At 44.8% G+C, this 23,470-nt stretch overlaps 1 protein-coding gene across 1 annotated transcript in view; it reads right to left on the bottom strand.

Moving 5' to 3' along the window:
* Positions 1 to 23,470, bottom strand: part of LOC111197509 (NACHT, LRR and PYD domains-containing protein 12-like) — a 592,302-nt gene that overhangs the window by 518,919 nt on the left and 49,913 nt on the right. The gene's annotated exons all lie outside the window — the stretch shown is intronic.

Genomic DNA, 23,470 nt, shown 5'->3' with positions numbered 1-23,470 from the left:
ACAGAAATCCAGTGAAGTGGGGGAAACCGGTGAAGTTTAGAATACGCTAATTTACAAGGAGATTTACTATAATAGATTTGTAGTGTTTTGTGAAAATTTTAACTTTTGAAGAAATCCACTAGAAGTTGTGCTGACTAGAAATATTTAGTTCAGAGAATTATTTTTATGTTTAAAAAAAAATCTCTTTACATTTTTCGTTTAAGTCTGATTAAATTCTATGAAATGTTTATTGTATAAATTCTGCTGACTTTCCTGTAGCTCCTTCGACACTGAGGCCAGGCAGTTCACTATTATATAACACACTCACACACACACACACACACACACACACACACACACACACACACTCACACACTCACACACTCACACACACACACACACACACACTCACACACTCACACACACACACACACACACACATATTTAAATCCCAAGAGAAGCAGCAGCAGACTGTGGAGAATGACTACACACTGACGGTGGGAGGGGACGCCCAAAGTACCACAGGCAAATATCGTCACGACCACCATCAGGTAAAAACCCCTGCAGAATTGTTTAGTATGTTTAGTATTATTATAATAATTAGTGTAATGTTGTGGTTTGTTTGCTTCGGTTGTTGAGTGGTTTATCAAATCAATGATAATTTTAATAAGAAGAGTTCAGAATCAATAAATGGTGTTTTTTAATTATAGCTTTCATCTGTCTCAGCATGCTCTCCACCAGTCTTACACACTGCTTTTGGATAACTTTATGCTGCTTTACTCCTGGTGCAAAAATTCAAGCAGTTCAGTTTGGTGGTTTGATGGCTTGTGATCATCCGTCTTCCTCTTGATTATATTCCAGAGGTTTTTAATGGGGTTCAGGGCTGGAGATTGTGCTGTAATGACAGGATCTTGATCTGGTGGTCCTTCTTCCACACCTTAATTGATCTGTGTGGAATTGAACATTGTCCTGCTGGAAAAACAGAGTTGGGGAACATTACTAGAACGGAATAAAATAAGTTTTATTCCAGGATAATCTTGTATGCAACTTGATTCACATGTCATTCACAAAGACTAAACTGCCCAATTCCAGCCTTGCATCTCCAGATCATCACGATCCTCCACCATGTTTCACAGTGGGTGCAGGTACACCTCTGCAGATCTCCATCTAAACATTTGATGGCCAGGTCTTTGAGCAAAGCCTTGAGGCTCATCAGAGAAGATGATCTTACTCCAGTCCTCTATAGTCCAAGTCTTATGATGTTTTACAAACTTCATCCTGGCTTTTCTTTGCTTCTCATTGAAAAAGGTCACTTGATGTAGTCCTGCAGTTGCTAACTGACATTTAGGTAAATTGATGGTCAATCTCCAGACCTGAACCCCATTAAAAAACTCTGAATGTAATCATGTAAGATTTAAGATGGTAACAAGCCATCAAACAAAGCTGAACTGCTTGAGTTTTTGCGCCAGGAGTTGAATAAGGTTATTCAAAAGCAGTGTGAAAGACTTCATGCAAGCTGTGATAAAAAAATGGATAATTTCACCAAATATAGATTTCTGAACTCTAGAAACATTAGCATTGTTGTTTCTATATGAATATGAACTTTGCATTATTTAAGGTTTAAAAACACTGTACCGTTTTCATTATTTTGAGCATCTGCACATAAATGCTCTGAATGGCAATATTTGTATTTGTAACCTGGGAGAAATGTTGTAAACAGGAAGTTATGAAAGATGGAAACCAGTGCAGAAATAAAACCCACAGCTCAGCAAAGGGCAGGGCTACTGTGGTCGATTTCACTTCCGCTTATGAAGGATTATAGTTTCCTTCAGTCACATGATCACTTCTGAGAAACCACACTCAACCAGGTCTACAGCTCCAAACTTAAATTAGCACTTCTTTTATAAAATTAAGAGCAGATTTATTGTATTATTATAAGTATACATTAACCTTAAATAGATATATACACAATCATGTGTGACAGGATGAATTATTATTAGTATTATTTCTTATTAAAGCACAATTTTATTAGTAGTATTAATTGTTAGATTTTAGACAATTAATCTGTTGTTTAGAGGGTTGATGATTTGTTTAGTTAATTAATGTAATGGTTTAATAAAAGTAGTTTTTTTTTCTGGATACCGCAGCTTTCTCTGAAAGTCGGTCTGAGATCAGCTTATTCCAGTTCTTCAGTTTTATTACTCAGTGGGAATTGTTGGCGTCTGATCATTTGAGAAGCTTCTTTTTGGCGCTTCCATCCGTGTTGATTAAATGGGTGCAGTAAAGCTGATATGGTTTCTATCTGCATTTATTGGTGAAATAAAGCTGCTGTTTTCTCTCTTTTTCTAATTTGAGTGAATTCTTGTGAAAAGCTCAGCTGTCAGACAGAACTTGTGTAATTTAGGAAAGGATGAAACAGAAACTTCAAGTGAATCCAGAGCAAAATGTTATTGCTGAGTTGAATTGTAGTATAAGTTTGTGTTGGGTTTTTATTTATTTTTTGAGACTTTTTTGTTGTTGTGATTTTTTACTTTACTAGATGAGCTACAGGTGCTGTTAAGTGCCAATAAGCAGCTTGTTGTTTTTAATATTAAATTTATTTCTACTTGGTATTGCTTGAATTTTACTAAATAAACTTGTTTATTGTCTTTGCTGTTCTTTTGGGTACCAGCAAACCTGTCTCTATTTAACATATTTGGGTGCAATTCCTAAAGTAGCGTAGTTGGCTACATTGTTTAATACTTTGTAACTGAGTTATCTCTCTGTACTGTTACATTAGCTATAGCTCCACATTATCTCCCTGTACTGTTACATTAGCTATAGCTCTACATTATCTCTCTGTACTGTTACATTAGCTATAGCTCCACATTATCTCTCTGTACTGTTACATTAGCTATAGCTCCTCATTATCTCTCTGTACTGTTACATTAGCTATAGCTCCATATTATCTCTCTGTACTGTTACATTAGCTATAGCTCCACATTATCCCTCTGTACTGTTACATTAGCTATAGCTCCACATTATCTCTCTGTCCTGTTACATTAGCTATAGCTCCACATTATCTCTCTGTACTGTTACATTAGCTATAGCTCCACATTATCTCTCTGTACTGTTACATTAGTTATAGCTCCACATTATCTCTCTGTACTGTTACATTAGCTATAGCTCTACATTATCTCTCTGTACTGTTACATTAGCTATAGCTCCACATTATCTCTCTGTCCTGTTACATTAGCTATAGCTCTAAATTATCTCTCTGTACTGTTACATTAGCTATAGCTCCACATTATCTCTCTGTACTGTTACATTAGCTATAGCTCTACATTATCTCTCTGTCCTGTTACGTTAGCTATAGCTCCACATTATCTCTCTGTACTGTTACATTAGCTTTAGCTCTACATTATCTCTCTGTACTGTTACATTAGCTATAGCTCTAAATTATCTCTCTGTACTGTTACATTAGCTATAGCTCCACATTATCTCTCTGTACTGTTACATTAGTTATAGCTCCACATTATCTCTCTGTACTGTTACATTAGCTATAGCTCTACATTATCTCTCTGTACTGTTACATTAACTATAGCTCCACATTATCTCTCTGTACTGTTACATTAGTTATAGCTGCACATTATCTCTCTGTACTGTTACATTAGCTATAGCTCTATATTATCTCTCTGTACTGTTACATTAGCTATAGCTCCACATTATCTCTCTGTACTGTTACATTAGCTATAGCTCTACATTATCTCTCTGTACTGTTACATTAGTTATAGCTGCACATTATATATCTGTACTGTTACATTAGCTATAGCTCCACATTATCTCTCTGTACTGTTACATTAACTATAGCTCCACATTATCTCTCTGTACTGTTACATTAGTTATAGCTCCACATTATCTCTCTGTACTGTTACATTAGCTATAGCTCTACATTATCTCTCTGTACTGTTACATTAGTTATAGCTCCACATTATCTCTGTACTGTTACATTAGCTATAGCTCCACATTATCTCTCTGTACTGTTACATTAGTTATAGCTGCACATTATCTCTCTGTGCTGTACTTTGTTCCTCCTAAAGGTCCTTCCTCTTAATTTAAGGGAGTTTTTCCACAATAATCAGCATCTCTGTGATGCTGCTCATAAGAATCTTAAGTAGCTCCTTCTCTCAGAGCCAATAGAAATAGAGCATGTCACGTCATCGTCGGAAAACCACGCCCCTCGTAGGGGAAAACATTGTGCTTAGTTTTAATAAAAGTGAATGGAAAACAAACAGCTTTAATATAAAAGTAAACAGCAGCTTATTGTCATGTACTTCCTCCTGAATAAATGATCACATATGCATAATCTAAATATGATTGGACTCCCTCAGTGTCCGATTTCTGCTATAAAATCAGTTTGGAATAATGAGCTAGAGAGTGAAGAGCCAGAATCACTTAAGTAGTCACTTAAGACAGACTACCTAATGTTTAGTAACACTGGACAGATAGTCATAATGTTTTAGTTTAATTTTATAAGCGCATTTATATAAGATGTAGTTCATCCCAAGGACACTAGATGGAGACAGTGCACCTTTTTTTCTATTTTATCTAGAAAAGTTTAAACCTCTCTAATCCTTATTATTTCAGCATCATTATCACACTGTGTAAAGTTAAATTAAATATTTACATTATATTTCCTGATTACTATTCTTCATTTTTATTAAACATCTTCCAGAAGTAGATTATATCTCAATAGAAAAGGTGTGTTAATAGTGCAGAAAGTTTATAATGGTAAAGTGTAAAATATATAATATATGTATTATATAAGTAAATAGCTGAGGGATTGATCTTACTCTGGGAAACTCTTGTTCTAATCGAAGCTCAGTCTGAACTCAGTTTTATCAGTTAAAGCACAGCTGATAGATAGTGCTGATAGTACTAATAATATGGAAGAGTGCAGCTGTACTGAAGCATAAAGCGAGTTATTCTTATTTTATTCAGTGAGATAATAACAGTTTTAATAAGATAAAGTCTAATAAACTATAGATCTGAACATTGTGATCACTAATATTCTCTTTATAAGCTCTGAAGGTGGTGTTTTTGCGATAAATAGTAGAAAAAGCTTTAAACCAAGACTGATCGTTTGTACAAATTATTTCTTTAAATTATCGTTTTAATATTTATATATAATATTTTATTTTTTAAATAACAAACACCACACCAACAGTTTAAAATGTGAAATGTTTAAAATGAGATAACTTACTGTGGATGATGCGTTCATTCTTGATGTTAAATGCTGGAATCTGGGGGGGGGGGGAAACACATTTAACTAATCAAAAACTCATAAATGAGTTGTATCTGTTATAGAGCACAGAACTATGGTTATCTTCATCACCTTGAACAAGGTCATGGTATTAAATATAATTATTTTTATGCCAATACCTGCATGTAATAGTTTGAATGAGAGATAATTATATCATTATTTATTATTAAAAATATCTGCCTATTATTTCTGATTGAGAACATCTGGACAAAAATAATAATTGGGTTAAAATAAAAAGTCAATGTTTAATGTTTGAGGTTCTGAAGGACATTACAGTTCGTTTTTTTTTTAATGCATCAGATTCATTTTTCATAGCTATCCAAGTTATTCACATCACCTAACAGGGGTTGTAATGTTATGGCCAACTCTAATACAAACATTTGTTATGTGTTGCATATTAAACCAACACTTTCTTCAGCTGTATATATGTATACGTAAGAGAACGGTATTCCGTACACTTTTTCGGTATTTTCCGCGTTTGAGTGGATGTTACGAAAATACCCGAGTTCAAATAGGCTGCAGTGATTGGCTAAACTATGGAATATCTGCCTAGCAACCAAAATACATTTTGATTGGTTACTTTTGGACTAATAGTTTTAAAGAAAACGCCAAAAAACTGACCTCAGTCCTGTCACCAGTGTGCATCAGTATTCTGTACACCTGCCAACAAACAGGCAACGGTGTTCCGTACACCTCAGATTTCCACGCGTGGTGGCTGTATTTTGAAAAACTTCACCACTTTTAACATATGAGCTTAGACTGACATAGAAGCTTAGTAAAGTGTTTATCAAATGGATATAATAAGTTGTCTATGAATTGAAAAAAATATGTGCTGAAGCTGCAGCACAAAATCTCGGCTGTCTATGAGTGATGAAGTGGAGCTGGAGTTAGCTCGTTTTTAAAGTAAGTTATAAACTATGATTATACCACAGTTAGTTCCGACCCTGCAATGTGATTCGCTGAGAGGCGTTGTAGGAGTGCCATTATTACACGATAATGCACTGTAACCAAAGCGCTCTGTGTATCACTCCGCCACACACGCGTAACGACCCGAGAGTTATAGTTATAAGTTATAGTTGTTATAGGCTGGTGTTAGCAGCGGACCGTCAGAATGGAACTATTTTACCTAGAGCCGAGAGTCCGGGGTGAAACAGCTGCGCTCAGTCGCACACTGGCCGGCGTGTAGAGCCGAGAGTCCGGGGTGAAACAGCCGCGCTCAGTCGCACACTGGCCGGCGTGTAGAGCCGAGATTCCGGGGTGAAACAGCCGCGCTCAGTCGCACACTGGCCGGCGTGTAGAGCCGAGAATCCGGGGTGAAACAGCCGCGCTCAGTCGCACACTGGCCGGCGTGTAGAGCCGAGAGTCCGGGGTGAAACAGCCGCGCTCAGTCGCACACTGGCCGGCGTGTAGAGCCGAGATTCCAGGGTGAAACAGCCGCGCTCAGTCGTTCACTGGCCGGCGTGTAGAGCCGAGAGTCCGGGGTGAATGGAACTATTTTACCTCGCGGAAGGCTGATAAACACACAGATCGTATTTTTCCCGTCCTCTTTATCTTAAAATTGAATAAAAGACTGTGATACCGGAACTGTGGTATAATCGCAATAATACACTCGAGGTTCGTGCTATAACGTGTAATATTGGCACTGGTGTGCTGTTATAGCACTCCCTCTCGTGTATTATTGCTTAATTATTAATTCCTCAATCAAATATTACAACAGATGCTGTTAGTTGGGTGTTTAACGTTGTATTTTGGGTGAAATGTGATGTTAAAAGTGGGTAAAACCTTACGTGAACTAGTCAATAAAGTTTTCCCCACCCCTTCGCCTCAGCGTTGTTAACCCTTCCCCACCCACCCGTTTTAGGCGATGCGGGGGGTTTCTCCCTATCTATCAGGATTTCAAGAGAAAACACAACGTGGATGGTCACTGACCTGTTTTGATGGAAAAAGGGGTGATTGACAATGACCCCAGACTACATTTCATACATAACAATAGTTTATGATAAAGTATTTTATTGCTTAAATGGTCGACTGTACGGAATACTGAAGTGTACGATACCGTTCTCTTACGAATAACTCCTTAAGTAAATCGGAGCATGACCCATTTCAGTAACAGACATTACTGTGTCAGTAAAATAACACATACATATTCTCCATTTAGCTCTGAAATACCTGAAAATATGCATTTATTCACAGAGAACTGCAGATAAATGAATGATGGGAAGGAGCCTGTCCATGATGAGAACCATCAATAACAGTGTTTACTGTTCACTGAAAACCAGCAGTAGAATAACAGTATTTTATTATTTAATTAGTTTAAACACTATTACATCAGAATTTACCATAAAATATAATCAGCAGGAAGGTTTAAGGAGTTTCCAGCGTAAACTCTCTGGAATCTCCGGCTGATGGAGGAGAAATATTAGTTTAAAAATCTGTTAAACTGGCTCTTAAACTGAGGTAAAATTGGAGGATAACTTACTGTACTGTACTTTTCTGAGGTAAATTAATAAAAACTAGAAAAGGCAAAGTTCGTGAACGAACTTTAAGTTGGCTTGTCAAATAGTTACTAAGTTGTGTAGTGTGGTGTGGAGTGTGTGGGGTGTGGAGTGGGTTGTGGAGTGTGTTTGGTGTGGTGTGTTTGGAATGTGGGGTGGAGTGTGGTGTATGTGTGGTGGAGTGTGGGCTGAGTTGTGTGTATTAGGTGTGGAGTGTGTGTGTTGTGGAGTGTGTGTGGTGTGGGGTTTGTGTGGTGTGGAGTGTGTGTGGTGTGGGGTATGTGTGGTTTGAAGTGTGTGTGGTGTGGGGTATGTGTGGTTTGAAGTGTGTGTGGTGTGGGGTATGTGTGGTTTGAAGTGTGTGTGGTGTGGGGTTTGTGTGGTGTGGAGTGTGTGTGGTGTGGGGTATGTGTGGTTTGAAGTGTGTGTGGTGTGGGGTATGTGTGATGTGGAGTGTGTGTGGTGTGGGGTGTGAAGTGTCTGTGGTATGTGTGTGGTGGAGTGTGTGTGGTGTGGGGTATGTGAGCTGTGGAGTGTGTGTGTGGTTTAAAGTGTGTGTGGTGTGGGGTATGAAGTGTGTGTGGGGTGGAGTGTGTGTGGTGTGGGCTATGTGAGCTGTGGAGTGTGTGTGGTTTAAAGTGTGTGTGGTGTGGGGTTTGTGTGGTGTGGAGTGTGTGTGGTGTGGGGTATGTGTGGTTTGAAGTGTGTGTGGTGTGGGGTATGTGTGGTTTGAAGTGTGTGTGGTGTGGGGTTTGTGTGGTGTGGAGTGTGTGTGGTGTGGGGTATGTGTGGTTTGAAGTGTGTGTGGTGTGGGGTATGTGTGGTTTGAAGTGTGTGTGGTGTGGGGTATGTGTGGTTTGAAGTGTGTGTGGTGTGGGGTTTGTGTGGTGTGAAGTGTGTGTGGTGTGGGGTTTGTGTGGTGTGGAGTGTGTGTGGTGTGGGGTATGTGTGGTTTGAAGTGTGTGTGGTGTGGGGTATGTGTGCTGTGGAGTGTGTGTGGTGTGGGGTGTGAAGTGTGTGTGGTATGTGTGTGGTGGAGTGTGTGTGGTGTGGGGTATGTGAGCTGTGGAGTGTGTGTGTGGTTTAAAGTGTGTGTGGTGTGGGGTATGAAGTGTGTGTGGGGTGGAGTGTGTGTGGTGTGGGCTATGTGAGCTGTGGAGTGTGTGTGGTTTAAAGTGTGTGTGGTGTGGGGTTTGTGTGGTGTGGAGTGTGTGTGGGATGGGGTATGTGTGGTTTGAAGTGTGTGTGGTGTGGGGTATGTGTGGTTTGAAGTGTGTGTGGTGTGGGGTTTGTGTGGTTTGAAGTGTGTGTGGTGTGGGGTTTGTGTGGTGTGGAGTGTGTGTGGTGTGGGGTATGTGTGGTTTGAAGTGTGTGTGGTGTGGGGTATGTGTGGTTTGAAGTGTGTGTGGTGTGGGGTATGTGTGGTTTGAAGTGTGTGTGGTGTGGGGTTTGTGTGGTTTGAAGTGTGTGTGGTGTGGGGTTTGTGTGGTGTGGAGTGTGTGTGGTGTGGGGTATGTGTGGTTTGAAGTGTGTGTGGTGTGGGGTATGTGTGGTTTGAAGTGTGTGTGGTGTGGGGTATGTGTGGTTTGAAGTGTGTGTGGTGTGGGGTTTGTGTGGTGTGGAGTGTGTGACGTGTGGGGTATGTGTGCTGTGGAGTGTGTGTGGTGTGGGGTGTGAAGTGTGTGTGGTATGTGTGGGGTGGAGTGTGTGTGGTGTGGGGTATGTGAGCTGTGGAGTTTGTGTGTGGTTTAAAGTGTGTGTGGTGTGGGGTATGAAGTGTGTGTGGGGTGGAGTGTGTGTGGTGTGGGCTATGTGAGCTGTGGAGTGTGTGTGGTTTAAAGTGTGTGTGGTGTGGGGTTTGTGTGGTGTGGAGTGTGTGTGTGGTGTGGGTTATGTGTGGTTTGAAGCGTGTGTGGTGTGGGGTATGTGTGGTTTGAAGTGTGTGTGTGTGGTGTGGGGTATGTGTGGTTTGAAGTGTGTGTGTAGTTAGTGTGTGTGTGGTGTGGGGTGTGTGTGTGGTGTGGGGTGTGTGTGTGGTGTGGGTTATGTGTGGTTTGAAGCGTGTGTGGTGTGGGGTATGTGTGGTTTGAAGTGTGTGTGTGTGGTGTGGGGTATGTGTGGTTTGAAGTGTGTGTGTAGTTAGTGTGTGTGTGTGGTGTGGGGTGTGTGTGTGGTGTGGGTTATGTGTGGTTTGAAGCGTGTGTGGTGTGGGGTATGTGTGGTTTGAAGTGTGTGTGTGTGGTGTGGGGTATGTGTGGTTTGAAGTGTGTGTGTAGTTAGTGTGTGTGTGTGGTGTGGGGTGTGTGTGTGGTGTGGGGTATGTGTGGTTTGAAGTGTGTGTGGTGTGGGGTATGTGTGGTTTGAAGTGTGTGTGGTGTGGTGTGTGGTGTGTTGTGTGTGTAGTGTGGTATTGGTTCTGGTGTGGGTTGTGTTCAGCAGTCTCTTCTCCATACAGATACAGTACTGAGGAGCAGGGCAGAGAGGGGGGCCGTGCGCAGGATCGGCTGGTGTGTGTGAGATGGCCAACATTCCGCCCATTCATTCCTATGGGGAAAGTTCGTACGATAATTTTACGAAAACCGTAAATCGTATCGGTGAGATCAGCATATCGTCTGAAACGTCTCTGCAAGTTCTGTATGTCTTGTGAATTTCGTGGTTCTAGCTTGAAAATTGTGACTTTTAGAGCAGTTTGAAAAAAGTGTGAATGGAAGTCTATGGGGAAAAAAGTGACTTTGACGGAACCGTGCTAGAACCCTGGTTCTCCGATCGCTTAGAAAAGCACAAGCACACTCCACGGCTATGGGTTCTACCATCCTGTGAAGTTTGGTGGTTCTAGCTCGAAAACTGTAGGAGGAGTAGCGTTGAGAAATTTTAGCGTAGAATAATAATAATAATAATAATAACTAGAAAAGGCAAAGTTCGTGAACGAACTTTAAGTTGGCTTGGAAAACAGCGCTAATAACGTTGAAAAGTTAAAATGGTTGTTAAGCTGTTTCTGTCTGAAGAGTCGTTGCTATGCTGTTAACTTTTGGCTAAAAGCTAATACCAAAAACGCTGTGATCTAAAAACGTTTGGTTAAACGCTTAAATCTAAAAACATTTGGTTAAACGCTGAAATCTAAAAACTTTTGGTTAATTGCTTACATTTAGAAATGTTTGGTAAAATGCTGAAATCTAAAAACTTTTGGTTAAACACTGAAATCTTAAAACATTTGTTTAAATGCTGAAATCTAAAAACTTTTGGTTAAACGCTGAAATCTTAAAACGTTTGTTTATATGTTGAAATCTAGAAACTTTTGGTTAAATGCTGAAATCTAAAAACTTTTGGTTACATGCTGAAATCTAAAAACTTTCCAGGTGGTTGCTTAGGTGTTGCTATAGTATCTGGGGTGGTTGCTGAGGTGTTGCTAGGTGGTTGCTAAGGTGTTGCTATGGTATCCAGGGTGGTTGCTAAGGTGTTGCTAGGTGGCTGCTAAGGTGTTGCTATGGTATCCAGGGTGGTTGCTAAGGTGTTGCTAGGTGGTTGCTAAGGTGTTGCTATGGTATCCAGGGAGGTTGCTAATGTGTTGCTAGGTGGTTGCTAATGTGTTGCTATGGTTTCTGGGGTGGTTGCTAAGGTGTTGCTAGGTGGTTGCTAAGGTGTTGCTATGGTATCCGGGGTGGTTAATAAGGTGTTGCTAGGTGATTGCTAGGTGGTTGCTAAGGAGTTGCTAGGCGGTTGCTAAGGTGTTGCTATGGTTTCTGGGGTGGTTGCTAAGGTGTTGCTAAGTGGTTGCTAGGCAGTTGCTATCATTCCTAAAGTGGTTGCTAAGTGGTTGCTAGGCAGTTGCTAACATTTTTCACGTGGTTGCTAGGCCTTGCTGTCATTTCTAAAGTGGTTGCTAAGCTGTTGCTAGGCAGTTGCTAACGTTTTCCAGGTGGTTGCTAAGGTGTTGCTAACTGGTTGCTAGGCAGTTGCTATAATTTCTAAAGTGGTTGCTAAGTGATTGCTAGGCAGTTGCCAACGTTTTCCAGGTGGTTGCTAAGGTGTTGCTAACTGGTTGTGGTGTGGGTTGTAGAGTGTGTGTGGTGTTGAGTGTGTGTGGTGTGGGGCGTGTGTGGTGTGTGGAGTGCGTGGTGTGGCTAAGGTGTTGCTAACTGGTTGTGGTGTGGGCTGTAGAGTGTGTGTGGTGTGGAGTGTGTTGGGTGTGGAGTTTGTGGGGTGTGTAGAGTGCGTGGTGTGGTGTGGGGTGTATGTGGGGTGTGCTGTGGAGTGTGTGTGTGTGGTATGGAGTGTGTGGAGTGTGGGGTGTGTCAGGTGTGGAGTGTGTGGTGTGGGGTAGGTGTGGTGTGAACTGTGTGTGGTATGTGTGGGGTGGAGTATGTATGGTGTGGGGTGTATGTGGTGTGGAGTGTGTGGTGTATGTGTGGTGGAGTGTGGGGTGTGTGTGGTGTGAACTGTGTGTGGTATGTGTGGGGTGGAGTGTGTATGGTGTGGGGTATGTGAGCTGTGGAGTGTGTGTGTGGTATGGAGAGTGTGGGGTATGTGTGGTGTGGGGTGTGAAGTGTGTGGTATGTGTGGGGTGGAGTGTGTGTGGTGTGGGGTATGTGAGCTGTGGAGTGTGTGCGTGGTATGGAGAGTGTGGGGTATGTGTGGTGTGGGGTGTGAAGTATGTGTGGGGTGGGGTATATGAGCTGTGGAGTGTGTGTGTGGTATGGAGTGTGTGGGGTGTGGGGTATGTGTGGTGTGGCGTGTGTGGTGTGAAGTGTGTGTGGTATGTGTGGGGTGGAGTGTGTGTGGTGTGGGGTGTGTGAGCTGTGGAGTGTGTGTGTGTTTTAAAGTGTGTGTGGTGTGGGGTATGAATTGTGTGTGGGGTGGAGTGTGTGTGGTGTGGGCTATGTGAGCTGTGGTGGTTTAAAGTGTGTGGTTTAAAGTGTGGTGTGGGGTTTGTGTGGTGTGGAGTGTTTGTGGTGTTGGGTATGTGTGGTTTGAAGTGTGTGTGGTGTGGGGTATGTGTGGTTTGAAGTGTTTGTGGTGTGGGGTTTGTGTGGTTTGAAGTGTGTGTGGTGTGCGGTTTGTGTGGTGTGGAGTGTGTGTGGTGTGGGGTATGTGTGGTTTGAAGTGTGTGTGGTGTGGGGTGTGTGCGGTGTGGGGTGTGAAGTGTGTGTGGTATGTGTGGGGTGGAGTGTGTGTGGTGTGGGGTATGTGAGCTGTGGAGTTTGTGTGTGGTTTAAAGTGTGTGTGGTGTGGGGTTTGTGTGGTGTGGAGTGTGTGTGTGGTATGTGTGTGGTGTGGGGTATGTGTGGTTTAAAGTGTGTGGTGTGGGGTATGTGTGATGTGGAGTGTGTGTGGTATGTGTGGTTTGAAGTGTGTGTGGTGTGGTGTATGTGTGGTGTGGAGTGTGTGGGGTGGAGTGTGTTTGGTGTGAGGTATGTGTGGTGTGGAATGTGTGTAGGGTGTGGTGTGGACTGTGTGTGGTGTGAGGTGTGTGGTGTGTAGAGTGTATGTGGTGTGGGCTGTGGAGTTTGTGTGGTGTGGAGTGAGTGTGGGGAGTGGACTGTGTGTTGTGTGGTGAGTGTGTGGAGTGTGTGTGGTGTGGGGTGTGAAGTGTGTGGTGTGGGGTATGTGTGGTTTGAAGTGTGTGTGGTGTGGGGTATGTGTGATGTGGAGTGTATGTGGTGTGGGGTATGTGTAATGTGGAGTGTGTGTGGTGTGGGGTGTGAAGTGTGTGGTGTGGCGTATGTGTGGTTTGAAGTGTGTGTGGTGTGGGGTATGTGTAATGTGGAGTGTATGTGGTGTGGGGTATGTGTGGTTTGAAGTGTGTGTGGTGTGGTGTATGTGTGGTGTGGTGTGGGGTATGTGTGGTTGGGTAGTAAAGTGTGTGTCGTGTGCGTGCGTGTAGTGTGGTGTGTGTGTAGTGTGGTATTGGTTCTGGTGTGGGTTGTGTTCAGCAGTCTCTTCTCCATACAGATACAGTACTGAGGAGCAGGGCAGAGAGGGGGGCCGTGCGCAGGATCGGCTGGTGTGTGTGAGATGGCCAACATTCCGCCCATTCATTCCTATGGGGAAAGTTCGTACGATAATTTTACGAAAACCGTAAATCGTATCGGTGAGATCAGCATATCGTCTGAAACGTCTCTGCAAGTTCTGTATGTCTTGAGAATTTCGTGGTTCTAGCTCGAAAATTGTGACTTTTAGAGCCGTTTGAAAAAAGTGTGAATGGAAGTCTATGGGAAAAAATCTGACTTTGGCGGACCACCGATCGGACCCTGGTGGTCCGATCACTTAGAAAAGCACAAGCACACCCCGCGGCAATAGGTTCTATCATCTTGTGAAGTTTGGTGGTTCTAGCTTGAAAACTGTAGGAGGAGAAACTGTTTATAAAAAGTTTATAGAATAATAATAATAACTAGAAAAGGCAAAGTTCGTGAACGAACTTTAAGTTGGCTTGGAAAACAGCGCTAATAACGTTGAAAAGTTAAAATGGTTGTTAAGCTGTTTCTGTCTGAAGAGTCGTTGCTATGCTGTTAACTTTTGGCTAAAAGCTAATACCAAAAACGCTGTGATCTAAAAACGTTTGGTTAAACGCTTAAATCTAAAAACATTTGGTTAAACGCTGAAATCTAAAAACTTTTGGTTAATTGCTTACATCTAGAAATGTTTGGTAAAATGCTGAAATCTAAAAACTTTTGGTTAAACACTGAAATCTTAAAACATTTGTTTAAATGCTGAAATCTAAAAACTTTTGGTTAAACGCTGAAATCTTAAAACGTTTGTTTATATGTTGAAATCTAGAAACTTTTGGTTAAATGCTGAAATCTAAAAACTTTTGGTTACATGCTGAAATCTAAAAACTTTCCAGGTGGTTGCTTAGGTGTTGCTATAGTATCTGGGGTGGTTGCTGAGGTGTTGCTAGGTGGTTGCTAAGGTGTTGCTATGGTATCCAGGGTGGTTGCTAAGGTGTTGCTAGGTGGCTGCTAAGGTGTTGCTATGGTATCCAGGGTGGTTGCTAAGGTGTTGCTAGGTGGTTGCTAAGGTGTTGCTATGGTATCCAGGGAGGTTGCTAATGTGTTGCTAGGTGGTTGCTAATGTGTTGCTATGGTTTCTGGGGTGGTTGCTAAGGTGTTGCTAGGTGGTTGCTAAGGTGTTGCTATGGTATCCGGGGTGGTTAATAAGGTGTTGCTAGGTGATTGCTAGGTGGTTGCTAAGGAGTTGCTAGGCGGTTGCTAAGGTGTTGCTATGGTTTCTGGGGTGGTTGCTAAGGTGTTGCTAAGTGGTTGCTAGGCAGTTGCTATCATTCCTAAAGTGGTTGCTAAGTGGTTGCTAGGCAGTTGCTAACATTTTTCACGTGGTTGCTAGGCCTTGCTGTCATTTCTAAAGTGGTTGCTAAGCTGTTGCTAGGCAGTTGCTAACGTTTTCCAGGTGGTTGCTAAGGTGTTGCTAACTGGTTGCTAGGCAGTTGCTATAATTTCTAAAGTGGTTGCTAAGTGATTGCTAGGCAGTTGCCAACGTTTTCCAGGTGGTTGCTAAGGTGTTGCTAACTGGTTGTGGTGTGGGTTGTAGAGTGTGTGTGGTGTTGAATGTGTGTGGTGTGGGGCGTGTGTGGTGTGTGGAGTGCGTGGTGTGGCTAAGGTGTTGCTAACTGGTTGTGGTGTGGGCTGTAGAGTGTGTGTGGTGTGGAGTGTGTTGGGTGTGGAGTTTGTGGGGTGTGTAGAGTGCGTGGTGTGGTGTGGGGTGTATGTGGGGTGTGCTGTGGAGTGTGTGTGTGTGGTATGGAGTGTGTGGAGTGTGGGGTGTGTCAGGTGTGGAGTGTGTGGTGTGGGGTAGGTGTGGTGTGAACTGTGTGTGGTATGTGTGGGGTGGAGTATGTATGGTGTGGGGTGTATGTGGTGTGGAGTGTGTGGTGTATGTGTGGTGGAGTGTGGGGTGTGTGTGGTGTGAACTGTGTGTGGTATGTGTGGGGTGGAGTGTGTATGGTGTGGGGTATGTGAGCTGTGGAGTGTGTGTGTGGTATGGAGAGTGTGGGGTATGTGTGGTGTGGGGTGTGAAGTGTGTGGTATGTGTGGGGTGGAGTGTGTGTGGTGTGGGGTATGTGAGCTGTGGAGTGTGTGCGTGGTATGGAGAGTGTGGGGTATGTGTGGTGTGGGGTGTGAAGTATGTGTGGGGTGGGGTATATGAGCTGTGGAGTGTGTGTGTGGTATGGAGTGTGTGGGGTGTGGGGTATGTGTGGTGTGGCGTGTGTGGTGTGAAGTGTGTGTGGTATGTGTGGGGTGGAGTGTGCGTGGTGTGGGGTGTGTGAGCTGTGGAGTGTGTGTGTGTTTTAAAGTGTGTGTGGTGTGGGGTATGAATTGTGTGTGGGGTGGAGTGTGTGTGGTGTGGGCTATGTGAGCTGTGGTGGTTTAAAGTGTGTGGTTTAAAGTGTGGTGTGGGGTTTGTGTGGTGTGGAGTGTTTGTGGTGTTGGGTATGTGTGGTTTGAAGTGTGTGTGGTGTGGGGTATGTGTGGTTTGAAGTGTTTGTGGTGTGGGGTTTGTGTGGTTTGAAGTGTGTGTGGTGTGCGGTTTGTGTGGTGTGGAGTGTGTGTGGTGTGGGGTATGTGTGGTTTGAAGTGTGTGTGGTGTGGGGTGTGTGCGGTGTGGGGTGTGAAGTGTGTGTGGTATGTGTGGGGTGGAGTGTGTGTGGTGTGGGGTATGTGAGCTGTGGAGTTTGTGTGTGGTTTAAAGTGTGTGTGGTGTGGGGTTTGTGTGGTGTGGAGTGTGTGTGTGGTATGTGTGTGGTGTGGGGTATGTGTGGTTTAAAGTGTGTGGTGTGGGGTATGTGTGATGTGGAGTGTGTGTGGTATGTGTGGTTTGAAGTGTGTGTGGTGTGGTGTATGTGTGGTGTGGAGTGTGTGGGGTGGAGTGTGTTTGGTGTGAGGTATGTGTGGTGTGGAATGTGTGTAGGGTGTGGTGTGGACTGTGTGTGGTGTGAGGTGTGTGGTGTGTAGAGTGTATGTGGTGTGGGCTGTGGAGTTTGTGTGGTGTGGAGTGAGTGTGGGGAGTGGACTGTGTGTTGTGTGGTGAGTGTGTGGAGTGTGTGTGGTGTGGGGTGTGAAGTGTGTGGTGTGGGGTATGTGTGGTTTGAAGTGTGTGTGGTGTGGGGTATGTGTGATGTGGAGTGTATGTGGTGTGGGGTATGTGTAATGTGGAGTGTGTGTGGTGTGGGGTGTGAAGTGTGTGGTGTGGCGTATGTGTGGTTTGAAGTGTGTGTGGTGTGGGGTATGTGTAATGTGGAGTGTATGTGGTGTGGGGTATGTGTGGTTTGAAGTGTGTGTGGTGTGGTGTATGTGTGGTGTGGTGTGGGGTATGTGTGGTTGGGTAGTAAAGTGTGTGTCGTGTGCGTGCGTGTAGTGTGGTGTGTGTGTAGTGTGGTATTGGTTCTGGTGTGGGTTGTGTTCAGCAGTCTCTTCTCCATACAGATACAGTACTGAGGAGCAGGGCAGAGAGGGGGGCCGTGCGCAGGATCGGCTGGTGTGTGTGAGATGGCCAACATTCCGCCCATTCATTCCTATGGGGAAAGTTCGTACGATAATTTTACGAAAACCGTAAATCGTATCGGTGAGATCAGCATATCGTCTGAAACGTCTCTGCAAGTTCTGTATGTCTTGAGAATTTCGTGGTTCTAGCTCGAAAATTGTGACTTTTAGAGCCGTTTGAAAAAAGTGTGAATGGAAGTCTATGGGAAAAAATCTGACTTTGGCGGACCACCGATCGGACCCTGGTGGTCCGATCACTTAGAAAAGCACAAGCACACCCCGCGGCAATAGGTTCTATCATCTTGTGAAGTTTGGTGGTTCTAGCTTGAAAACTGTAGGAGGAGAAACTGTTTATAAAAAGTTTATAGAATAATAATAATAATAATAAGATTACGAAGAACAGTAAGTTGGCTTTTCCAAGCCAACTTAACTAGAAAAGGCAAAGTTCGTGAACGAACTTTAAGTTGGCTTGGAAAACAGCGCTAATAACGTTGAAAAGTTAAAATGGTTGTTAAGCTGTTTCTGTCTGAAGAGTCGTTGCTATGCTGTTAACTTTTGGCTAAAAGCTAATACCAAAAACGCTGTGATCTAAAAACGTTTGGTTAAACGCTTAAATCTAAAAACATTTGGTTAAACGCTGAAATCTAAAAACTTTTGGTTAATTGCTTACATTTAGAAATGTTTGGTAAAATGCTGAAATCTAAAAACTTTTGGTTAAACACTGAAATCTTAAAACATTTGTTTAAATGCTGAAATCTAAAAACTTTTGGTTAAACGCTGAAATCTTAAAACGTTTGTTTATATGTTGAAATCTAGAAACTTTTGGTTAAATGCTGAAATCTAAAAACTTTTGGTTACATGCTGAAATCTAAAAACTTTCCAGGTGGTTGCTTAGGTGTTGCTATAGTATCTGGGGTGGTTGCTGAGGTGTTGCTAGGTGGTTGCTAAGGTGTTGCTATGGTATCCAGGGTGGTTGCTAAGGTGTTGCTAGGTGGCTGCTAAGGTGTTGCTATGGTATCCAGGGTGGTTGCTAAGGTGTTGCTAGGTGGTTGCTAAGGTGTTGCTATGGTATCCAGGGAGGTTGCTAATGTGTTGCTAGGTGGTTGCTAATGTGTTGCTATGGTTTCTGGGGTGGTTGCTAAGGTGTTGCTAGGTGGTTGCTAAGGTGTTGCTATGGTATCCGGGGTGGTTAATAAGGTGTTGCTAGGTGATTGCTAGGTGGTTGCTAAGGAGTTGCTAGGCGGTTGCTAAGGTGTTGCTATGGTTTCTGGGGTGGTTGCTAAGGTGTTGCTAAGTGGTTGCTAGGCAGTTGCTATCATTCCTAAAGTGGTTGCTAAGTGGTTGCTAGGCAGTTGCTAACATTTTTCACGTGGTTGCTAGGCCTTGCTGTCATTTCTAAAGTGGTTGCTAAGCTGTTGCTAGGCAGTTGCTAACGTTTTCCAGGTGGTTGCTAAGGTGTTGCTAACTGGTTGCTAGGCAGTTGCTATAATTTCTAAAGTGGTTGCTAAGTGATTGCTAGGCAGTTGCCAACGTTTTCCAGGTGGTTGCTAAGGTGTTGCTAACTGGTTGTGGTGTGGGTTGTAGAGTGTGTGTGGTGTTGAGTGTGTGTGGTGTGGGGCGTGTGTGGTGTGTGGAGTGCGTGGTGTGGCTAAGGTGTTGCTAACTGGTTGTGGTGTGGGCTGTAGAGTGTGTGTGGTGTGGAGTGTGTTGGGTGTGGAGTTTGTGGGGTGTGTAGAGTGCGTGGTGTGGTGTGGGGTGTATGTGGGGTGTGCTGTGGAGTGTGTGTGTGTGGTATGGAGTGTGTGGAGTGTGGGGTGTGTCAGGTGTGGAGTGTGTGGTGTGGGGTAGGTGTGGTGTGAACTGTGTGTGGTATGTGTGGGGTGGAGTATGTATGGTGTGGGGTGTATGTGGTGTGGAGTGTGTGGTGTATGTGTGGTGGAGTGTGGGGTGTGTGTGGTGTGAACTGTGTGTGGTATGTGTGGGGTGGAGTGTGTATGGTGTGGGGTATGTGAGCTGTGGAGTGTGTGTGTGGTATGGAGAGTGTGGGGTATGTGTGGTGTGGGGTGTGAAGTGTGTGGTATGTGTGGGGTGGAGTGTGTGTGGTGTGGGGTATGTGAGCTGTGGAGTGTGTGCGTGGTATGGAGAGTGTGGGGTATGTGTGGTGTGGGGTGTGAAGTATGTGTGGGGTGGGGTATATGAGCTGTGGAGTGTGTGTGTGGTATGGAGTGTGTGGGGTGTGGGGTATGTGTGGTGTGGCGTGTGTGGTGTGAAGTGTGTGTGGTATGTGTGGGGTGGAGTGTGTGTGGTGTGGGGTGTGTGAGCTGTGGAGTGTGTGTGTGTTTTAAAGTGTGTGTGGTGTGGGGTATGAATTGTGTGTGGGGTGGAGTGTGTGTGGTGTGGGCTATGTGAGCTGTGGTGGTTTAAAGTGTGTGGTTTAAAGTGTGGTGTGGGGTTTGTGTGGTGTGGAGTGTTTGTGGTGTTGGGTATGTGTGGTTTGAAGTGTGTGTGGTGTGGGGTATGTGTGGTTTGAAGTGTTTGTGGTGTGGGGTTTGTGTGGTTTGAAGTGTGTGTGGTGTGCGGTTTGTGTGGTGTGGAGTGTGTGTGGTGTGGGGTATGTGTGGTTTGAAGTGTGTGTGGTGTGGGGTGTGTGCGGTGTGGGGTGTGAAGTGTGTGTGGTATGTGTGGGGTGGAGTGTGTGTGGTGTGGGGTATGTGAGCTGTGGAGTTTGTGTGTGGTTTAAAGTGTGTGTGGTGTGGGGTTTGTGTGGTGTGGAGTGTGTGTGTGGTATGTGTGTGGTGTGGGGTATGTGTGGTTTAAAGTGTGTGGTGTGGGGTATGTGTGATGTGGAGTGTGTGTGGTATGTGTGGTTTGAAGTGTGTGTGGTGTGGTGTATGTGTGGTGTGGAGTGTGTGGGGTGGAGTGTGTTTGGTGTGAGGTATGTGTGGTGTGGAATGTGTGTAGGGTGTGGTGTGGACTGTGTGTGGTGTGAGGTGTGTGGTGTGTAGAGTGTATGTGGTGTGGGCTGTGGAGTTTGTGTGGTGTGGAGTGAGTGTGGGGAGTGGACTGTGTGTTGTGTGGTGAGTGTGTGGAGTGTGTGTGGTGTGGGGTGTGAAGTGTGTGGTGTGGGGTATGTGTGGTTTGAAGTGTGTGTGGTGTGGGGTATGTGTGATGTGGAGTGTATGTGGTGTGGGGTATGTGTAATGTGGAGTGTGTGTGGTGTGGGGTGTGAAGTGTGTGGTGTGGCGTATGTGTGGTTTGAAGTGTGTGTGGTGTGGGGTATGTGTAATGTGGAGTGTATGTGGTGTGGGGTATGTGTGGTTTGAAGTGTGTGTGGTGTGGTGTATGTGTGGTGTGGTGTGGGGTATGTGTGGTTGGGTAGTAAAGTGTGTGTCGTGTGCGTGCGTGTAGTGTGGTGTGTGTGTAGTGTGGTATTGGTTCTGGTGTGGGTTGTGTTCAGCAGTCTCTTCTCCATACAGATACAGTACTGAGGAGCAGGGCAGAGAGGGGGGCCGTGCGCAGGATCGGCTGGTGTGTGTGAGATGGCCAACATTCCGCCCATTCATTCCTATGGGGAAAGTTCGTACGATAATTTTACGAAAACCGTAAATCGTATCGGTGAGATCAGCATATCGTCTGAAACGTCTCTGCAAGTTCTGTATGTCTTGAGAATTTCGTGGTTCTAGCTCGAAAATTGTGACTTTTAGAGCCGTTTGAAAAAAGTGTGAATGGAAGTCTATGGGAAAAAATCTGACTTTGGCGGACCACCGATCGGACCCTGGTGGTCCGATCACTTAGAAAAGCACAAGCACACCCCGCGGCAATAGGTTCTATCATCTTGTGAAGTTTGGTGGTTCTAGCTTGAAAACTGTAGGAGGAGAAACTGTTTATAAAAAGTTTATAGAATAATAATAATAATAATAAGATTACGAAGAACAGTAAGTTGGCTTTTCCAAGCCAACTTAACTAGAAAAGGCAAAGTTCGTGAACGAACTTTAAGTTGGCTTGTCAAATAGTTACTAAGTTGTGTAGTGTGGTGTGGAGTGTGTGGGGTGTGGAGTGGGTTGTGGAGTGTGTTTGGTGTGGTGTGTTTGGAATTTGGGGTGGAGTGTGGTGTATGTGTGGTGGAGTGTGGGGTGAGTTGTGTGTATTAGGTGTGGAGTGTGTGTTGTGGAGTGTGTGTGGTGTGGTGTGTAGAGAGTGTGGTGTGGTGTGGAGTGTGTGTGGTGTGGTGTGTAGAGTGTGGTGTGTGTGTGTGAAGTGTGTGTGGAGTGCATGGGGTGTGAAGTGTGTGTGGTATGTGTGTGGTGGAGTGTGTGTGGTGTGGGGTATGTGAGCTGTGGAGTGTGTGTGTGGTTTAAAGTGTGTGTGGTGTGGGGTTTGTTTGGTGTGGAGTGTGTGTGGTGTGGGGTATGTGTGGTTTGAAGTGTGTGTGGTGTGGGGTATGTGTGGTTTGAATTGTGTGTGGTGTGGGGTTTGTGTGGTTTGAAGTGTGTGTGGTGTGGGGTTTGTGTGGTGTGGAGTGTGTGTGGTGTGCGGTATGTGTGGTTTGGAGTGTGTGTGGTGTGGGGTATGTGTGGTTTGAAGTGTGTGTGGTGTGGGGTATGTGTGGTTTGAAGTGTGTGTGGTGTGGGGTATGTGTGGTTTGAAGTGTCTGTGGTGTGGGGTTTGTGTGGTGTGGAGTGTGTGTGGTGTGGGGTATGTGTGGTTTAAAGTGTGTGTGGTGTGGGGTATGTGTGCTGTGGAGTGTGTGTGGTGTGGGGTGTGAAGTGTGTGTTGTATGTGTGTGGTGGAGTGTGTGTGGTGTGGGGTATGTGAGCTGTGGAGTGTGTGTGTGGTTTAAAGTGTGTGTGGTGTGGGGTATGAAGTGTGTGTGGGGTGGAGTGTGTGTGGTGTGGGCTATGTGAGCTGTGGAGTTTGTGTGGTTTAAAGTGTGTGTGGTGTGGGGTTTGTGTGGTGTGGAGTGTGTGTGGTGTGGAGTGTGTGTGGTGTGGGGTATGTGTGGTTTGAAGTGAGTGTGGTGTGGGGTATGTGTGGTTTGAAGTGAGTGTGGTGTGGGGTATGTGTGGTTTGAAGTGTGTGTGGTGTGGGGTTTGTGTGGTTTGAAGTGTGTGTGGTGTGGGGTTTGTGTGGTGTGGAGTGTGTGTGGTGTGGGGTATGTGTGGTTTGAAGTGTGTGTGGTGTGGGGTATGTGAGCTGTGGAGTGTGTGTGTGGTATGGAGTGTGGGGTATGTGTGCTGTGGAGTGTGTGTGTGGTATGGAGTATGTGGGGTGTGGGGGTATGTGTGCTGTGGAGTGTGTGTGGTTTAAAGTGTATGTGGTGTGGGGTATGTGTGGTGTGGAGTGTGTGGTGTGAATTGTGTGTGGTATGTGTGTGGTATGTGTGGGGTGGAGTGTGTGGTGTGGGGTATGTGAGTTGTGGAGTGTGTGTGGTTTAAAGTGTGTGTGGTGTGGGGTTTGTGTGGTGTGGAGTTTGTGTGGTGTGGGGTATGTGTGGATTGAAGTTTGTGTGTGGTGTGGGGTTTGAAGTGTGTGTGGTGTGGGGTTTGTGTGGTGTGGAGTGTGTGTGGTGTGGGGTATGTGTGGTTTGAAGTGTGGGGTATGTGTGGTTTGAAGTGTGTGTGGTGTGGGGTATGTGTGGTTTGAAGTGAGTGTGGTGTGGGGTATGTGTGGTTTGAAGTGAGTGTGGTGTGGGGTATGTGTGGTTTGAAGTGTGTGTGGTGTGGGGTTTGTGTGGTTTGAAGTGTGTGTGGTGTGGGGTTTTTGTGGTGTGGAGTGTGTGTTGTATGTGTGTGGTGGAGTGTGTGTGGTGTCGGGTATGTGAGCTGTGGAGTGTGTGTGTGGTTTAAAGTGTGTGTGGTGTGGGGTATGAAGTGTGTGTGGGGTGGAGTGTGTGTGGTGTGGGCTATGTGAGCTGTGGAGTTTGTGTGGTTTAAAGTGTGTGTGGTGTGGGGTTTGTGTGGTGTGGAGTGTGTGTGGTGTGGGGTATGTGTGGTTTGAAGTGAGTGTGGTGTGGGGTATGTGTGGTTTGAAGTGAGTGTGGTGTGGGGTATGTGTGGTTTGAAGTGTGTGTGGTGTGGGGTTTGTGTGGTTTGAAGTGTGTGTGGTGTGGGGTTTGTGTGGTGTGGAGTGTGTGTGGTGTGGGGTATGTGTGGTTTGAAGTGTGTGTGGTGTGGGGTATGTGAGCTGTGGAGTGTGTGTGTGGT

This window comes from Astyanax mexicanus, chromosome 1 (genome assembly GCF_023375975.1).
Source record: "Astyanax mexicanus isolate ESR-SI-001 chromosome 1, AstMex3_surface, whole genome shotgun sequence".
NCBI lineage: Eukaryota > Metazoa > Chordata > Actinopteri > Characiformes > Acestrorhamphidae > Astyanax > Astyanax mexicanus.
The sequence above is the reverse complement of the archived record's forward strand: the minus strand, read 5'-3'. Positions and strand labels throughout refer to the sequence as shown.